Source organism: Physeter macrocephalus, chromosome 15, assembly GCF_002837175.3.
Source record: "Physeter macrocephalus isolate SW-GA chromosome 15, ASM283717v5, whole genome shotgun sequence".
NCBI lineage: Eukaryota > Metazoa > Chordata > Mammalia > Artiodactyla > Physeteridae > Physeter > Physeter macrocephalus.
Genome location: NC_041228.1, coordinates 36,320,071 through 36,326,848, shown reverse-complemented (window position 1 = coordinate 36,326,848; position 6,778 = coordinate 36,320,071). Strand labels below are relative to the sequence as shown.

The 6,778-nt window shown below is 35.9% G+C and overlaps 1 protein-coding gene and 1 pseudogene across 1 annotated transcript in view; both read right to left on the bottom strand.

Moving 5' to 3' along the window:
* The window catches only part of RGS22 (regulator of G protein signaling 22), a 174,359-nt gene that overhangs the window by 141,199 nt on the left and 26,382 nt on the right, over nucleotides 1–6,778 (bottom strand). The gene's annotated exons all lie outside the window — the stretch shown is intronic.
* Nucleotides 3,878–4,894, bottom strand: LOC102994094 (growth hormone-inducible transmembrane protein-like; annotated as a pseudogene).

The following is a 6,778-nucleotide window of genomic DNA, read 5'->3' as shown; positions in this document are numbered from 1 at the left end:
AGAAAATATTTGCAAACGAATCAACAGACAAAGGATTAATCTCCAAAATATATAAACAGCTCATGCAGCTCAATATTAAAAAAACAAACAACCCAATCCAAAAATGGGCAGAAGACCTAAATAGACATTTCTCCAAAGAAGACATACAGATGGCCAAGAAGCACAAGAAAAGCTGCTTAACATCACTAATTATTAGAGAAATGCAAATGAAAACTACAATGAGGTTATCACCTCATTAGAATAGGCATCTTCAGAAAATCTACAAACAACATATGCTGGATAGGGTGTGGAGAAAGGGAACCCTCTTGCACTGTTGGTGGGAATGTAAATTGATAGAGCCACTATGGAGAACAGTATGGAGGTTCCTTAAAAAAGTAAAAATAGAATTACCATATGATCCAGCAATTCCACTACTTGGCATATACCCAGAGAAAACCATAATTCCCAAAGACACATACACTCCCAATGTTCATTGCAGCACTATTTACAATAGGCAGGTCAAGGAAGCAACCTAAATGCCCATCAACAGACGAATGGATAAAGGAGTTGTGGTACATATATACATTGGAATATTATTCAGCCATAAAAAGGAACGAAATTGGTTCATTTGTTGAGACGTGGATGGATCTAGAGACTCTCGTACAGAGTGAAGTAAGTCAGAAAGAGAAAAACAATTATCGTATATTAACGCACATATGTGGAACCTAGAAAAATTGTACAGATGAACCGGTTTGCAGGGCAGAAACTGAGACACAGATGTAGAGAACAAACATATGGAAACCAAGGGGGGAAAGCAGTGGGGGGTTGTGGTGGTGGTGTGATGAACTGGTCGATTGGGATTGACATGTATTCACTGATGTGTATAAAACTGATGACTAATAAGAACCTGCTGTATAAAAAAAAAATAAAATTAAATTTAAAAAAATACAGAAAGTCAAACAGAGGAGACAGAGGAATATGTTCCAAAAAAAGAGAACAAGCTAAAACTTTAGGAAAAGAAAAAAAAAAGCTTAACGAAATGGAGATAAGAAAGGAACCTGATAAATAGTTCAAAGTAATAATAATAAAGGTGCTCAGTGAACTTGGGAGAAGAAAGGAGAAACACAGTGAGAACTTCAACAGAGCTAGAAAATATAATAAAGAACCAATCAGAGCTGAAGTATACAATAACTGAAGTGAAAAATACACTAGAGGGGATTGATAGCAAAATAGATGATATGGAAGAAGAGATCAGCGATCTGGAAGACAGAATAGTGGATATCACCCAATCAGAAGAGAAAAAAAGTTGTTGCTTTTTAAATGAGGATAGTTTATGGGACCTCTGAGACAACATCAGGCATACTAAAATTTGTAGATGACTCAGAAGGGAGAGAGAGAGAATGGAGCAAAAACTTATTTGAAGAAATAATGGCTGAAAACTTCCCTAACCTGGAGAAGGATATAGATATAGAGAACCAGGAAGCACAGAGAGTCGCAAAGAAGATGAACCCAAAGAGATCCACACCAAAACATACCATAATTAAAATGACAAAATTAAAGATAAAGGAAGAATTTTAAAGGCAGCAAGAGAAAAATAACTAGTCACATACAAGGGAACTTCCTTAAGACTACAAGCTTATTTTTCAGCAGTACCTTTTCAGGCCAGAAGAGAGTGGCATAATATATTAAAGGGCTGAAAAATAAAAAGTTACAACCATGAATGCTCTACTTGGCAAGATTATCATTCAGAATTAAAGGAGAGATAAAGAGTTTCTAAGAGAAGCAAAAGATAAAGGAGTTCATCAATTCTTAACCACCCTTATGAGAAATGTTAAAGGATCTTCTTTAAGTGGAAAAGAAAAGGCCATAAACAGAAATAAGAAAATATTTGAAAGAAAAAAATTACACTGGTAAAGGCAAAAATTATATATAGTAAAGGCAATATCAGCTACTTAAAAAGCTAGTATGATGCCTAAAAGACAAAAGTAGTAAAATCAACTGTAACTACAATAAAATAAAAAGGTGTAACATATGATGTCAAAAACATAAAACATGGGGGAGTAGTAACAATGTGATGCTTTTAGAATGCATTTGAACTTAAGCAAATATCAACTTAAAGTAAACTGCCATGTATATATAAGTTACACTCATGAACCTCATGTGAATCACAAACAAAAACCTATGATAAATATACAAAAAATAAAGATAAAAGAACCCAAGCATAACACCAAAGAAAGCCATCAAGTCACAAAGGAAGAGAGCAAGAGAAAAGAAAGGAACAAAGAAGAACTACAAAAAGAACCAGAAAAAAATTAATAAGTACATACCTATCAATAATGACTTTAAATGTAAATAGACTACATGCTCCAATCAAAAGACATGGGGTGGCTGAATGGATAAAAAAAGAAGACCCATCTATGTGCTGCCTACAGGAGATTCACTTCAGATCTAAAGACACACACAGACGGAAAGTTAAAGGATGGAAAAGATACTCCATACAAATGGAAACCAAAAGAAAGCTGGGATAACAATACTCATATCAGATAAAATAGACTTTATTTTTTTTTAATCTGGCCAGAACCTTTATTATTTCAGAAATAAGCATCCTATGTAACTTGAAGTGGTTAGAATAGTTATTTATGGATTACTGTAATAAATATTTGTCAAAACACCAACTATCTCAATAATCATACACTTATTTCATTCATAAGAACGTCCAAGAATAACTCTTCTGTATCAAAAAGTTTACAAATGGCACAAGAGAGTTAAATAATGGTCTGTGGAGGAGAGAAGAAAAATTCTGCTAGGGGAAACTCTAATGAAGCATTTTCTCCATTACATTTTTTATTGATATGGTTCATGAAAGAAGCCTCGCTTTGCCTTCCTTTTTTTAGTGATTCCTCTGAGAGGGAATGCAAGAAATCAAATCTGAAGGGAAAAACTGCTGTCATAATCTCAAGTGTAAACCACAAACAGGCTTCTCTGATAAAAGCTTTAAAGCCTGAAGAGATGAGAAAGGCAAGCATGTATTCCTTTAAACATTTCAATAAATTTGCAAAAACATTCAGCAACTATGCACATGTTGTGTGTATACTTAAAAATGCAACAATTTTCATGCTTTGAATATTTTTTCCTGAGTGTTTTAAGGATATTTTGTTCTAGACAATTCAAAAGTAAGGCTTACACATACACGTAATATATATAACAGGAATTCTCCATATGATTAGCACTGTGGACTCTCCTAACAGTGTCAAATAATGAAAAGCCAAATACGATCACATCTATACTGTAAGGAGAGTCTGGAGAATCACCTATGTCTTTGTTTTCTGCTCAACACTTCTGACAAGTTCAGCAGATGTACAGCCATGACTTGTTTCCAAACATCCAGACCCCTTCACTGGCTCACCACAATTACACGACTGTTAAGTTCTAAGTATTCAAAGAAAGACTGCAGGTGTCCCTTTACTTCTCTCTGGTCCCTTTACCAAACCCCTACATCGCTTATGACATTACTTGTTAATATTCCACATTCCAAATGAAAAATGCAGGTATACAAGTTTGCTAAATTTCACTTAACCAAATAAATTTAATAATAGATAAAATGCTTAAATTCCTGCAACACAAAACTTGGTTTTCACATTCATTAGAACATTTTAGAATTACTCAAACATGAGAATTGAAAATGTGTGTGCTATTTGGAAGAGAACTACTGAATTTATTCTCCAGAAGAAAAAGCAGACCTGAAGCATCACGTTCCTGGAACACTTGAAACATGTTGACAAGTTCTTATCTTCTAAACTTCCATGAAAGCTGCTTGCACAAACTATTTAAAGAATATCTGCCCCTATTAGACAAGCCAGATATCTGATGTACTAAGGAAGTCAGAAGCTGAGTCACTTCACTTCTTTCTGTTGCCTCCAGTTGCTAGAATACTGGCAACTTCCATAAGTATGTTTAAAATGTCCATGCAGATTCCCAACATCGAACTGATGGGATCATATTTTTTAACTCCATACACTGGTACTACTTCTGCATGCCTGATTACTTTCTGTGTATCATACAGGAGAAACGTGCTGAAAAGAACTAATCCACCATAAATTGCCACTGAGTACAGAGTGGCACCAGCCACAGTGGTAGGTGGAAGAAACATAGATCCTAGTGAGGACACAAAGACGACACCCAGGCCCACACCCAGGGGTGCTCCCATGTTCAAAAACTTCTCACTGGGCACACACATGGCCATGGTGGAGAGGCCTCCCTCAATGCCAGCCGTGTACCATACAGCTCTGACAAGAAGAGGCCTCCCTAATATCATCAGAAGAGCCCCCACTGCACGCATCAAACCAGAATGTAGTAACCAAGCAAGATGCTTTGGGCCTGGGCTCCGTACCAGCATTCCACCTTCACTAATGCATGCAAAGGTTGCACCAGTTATCACCCAAGAGCCTCTCATCATGAAGTTCATGAGAGCAGGAGTTCTGCTCACAGCCAGGGCAGACAAAACTGTTACGCCAATACTTCCTGCTAAGTACATATAGGTGGAATGAATTCTATCCTTCACATACTGAGGCCAAATTACAGCTTTTTCAATAGCTCCAATCTCATTAGACATTGGCATTCCCAAGCCATAGTAGCACAAAACTCCAAGACCAACTGCAGCAATAAACCATCTTCCCATCTGATCAATTTAAAATATTTTTTCCAATGATTGTTCCAAAGCTATCTCCTTGAGTTCATGGCTATTTTTCCCATGCCGAATTCCAATTCTTGTCTTGGTGGCATATTCCCTGCTGGGTGTTCAGAGCCACTGATTCTTTGTGATGGAATTCTTCACAACAGGGGAGGCCTTGGTGAAACCTTGGTGGAAAACCCTGGAAGGTAGTGTCTGGAGACACACAATTCTTGTGGCCAGCATGGTGGTGCACCAGGTTTACCAAGCAGGTCTGAAATGCTCAGTCCCTGGTCACCTCAAGCATGCAGTTCCCCTTCTGGGCTGGCGAAACACAGCCACACACATCTCCCGCATCCTCCACCCACCTCTTACTGACTGCGCATGCCTAAAACAGACTTTAAAACAAAGACTGCAACAAAAGACAAAGGAAGGCATTACATAATGATAAAAAGGTCAATCCAAGAAAAGGATATAACATTCATAAATATTTAAGCACCAACAAAGGAGCATCTAAGTATATAAAGCAAATATTAACACACAAAGAAGGAGAAATAGCAACACAATAATAGTAGGGGACTTTAGTGCCCAACATACATCAACAGACAGATCATCCAGACAGAAAATCAGTAAGAAAACATTGGCTTTAAATGACACAGTAGACCTGATACACCTAATAGACAGATACAGAACATTCCACCCAAAAATGTCATAATACACATTTTTTTTCAAGTACACATGGAACATTACTCAGGATAGCTCATGTTAGGCCACAAAACAAGTCTCAATAAATTTAAGAAGACTGAAATCATATCCATCATCTTTTCTGACTAAAATGGTATGAAACTAGACATCAAGTACAAGAAGAAAACTGGAAAAGACACAAACATGGAGGGACCAAATAACATGCTACTAAACCACCAGTGGATCAGTGAAGAAATCAAAGAGGAAATAAAAAATACCTTGAAACAAATGAAAATGAAAACACAACTTTCCAAAGTCTATGGGACATAGCAAAAGCAGTTCTAAGAGGGAAGTTCATGGTGATACAGGCCTTCCTCAAGAAGTAAGAAAAATCTCAAATAAGCAATGTATCTTTACAGCTAAAGGAACTAGAAAAAGAAGAAAAATGAAGCCCAAAGTTAGTACAAGGAAGAAAATAATAAATATCAGAGCAGGAATATATGAAATAGACTTAAAAAAAAGAAAAGATCAATGAAGAGCTAGTTCTTTGAAAAGATAAACAAAATTGATAAACCTTTACCCAGACTCATCAAGAAATAAGAGAGATCCCAAATAAATAAAATCAGAAATGAAAGAGAAGTTACAACAAATATCACAGAAATACAAAGAATCATAAGAGACTAGTACAAACAATTATCTGTCAATAAACTGGACAACCTAGAAGAGATGGATAAATTCCTAAAAACATACAATCTTCTAAGACTCAATCATGAAGAAATAGAAAATCTTAACAGACAAATTACCAATAATGAAATTGAATTAGTAATAAAAAAAAATACCTATCAACAAACAAAAGTCAAAGACCAGAAGCCTTCACAGGGGAATTCTACCAAACATTTTAAAAAGAGTTAACACCTACCCTTCTCAAACTATTCCAAAAAATTGAAGAGGAAGGAACACTTCCAAACTCATCCAACAAGGCCAGCATTACCCTGATACCAAAATCAAAGACACTACAAAAAAAAAAAAAAAAAAGAAAAAGAAAATTACAGGCCAATATACCTGATGAACAAAAATGCAAAAATCCCCAATAAAACACAGAGGATGAATTCAATAACACATTAAGAGAATCATAAATCAGATCAAGTGGGATTTATCCCAGGGATGCAAGGATGGTTCAATATTGACAAATCAATGGGATATACCATATTTACAAATGAATAAAAATCAAATGATCATCTCAATAGATGCAGAAAAAGCATTTGACAAAATTCAACATCCATTTATGATAAAAAAAAAAACTCTCAACAAAGTGGGCACAGAGGGAACATACCTTAACATAATAAAGGCCATGTGACAAACCCACAGTTAACATCATACTCAATGGTGAAAAATTTTCCTCTAAGATCAGGAACAAGACAAGGATACCCACTCTTGCCACTTTTA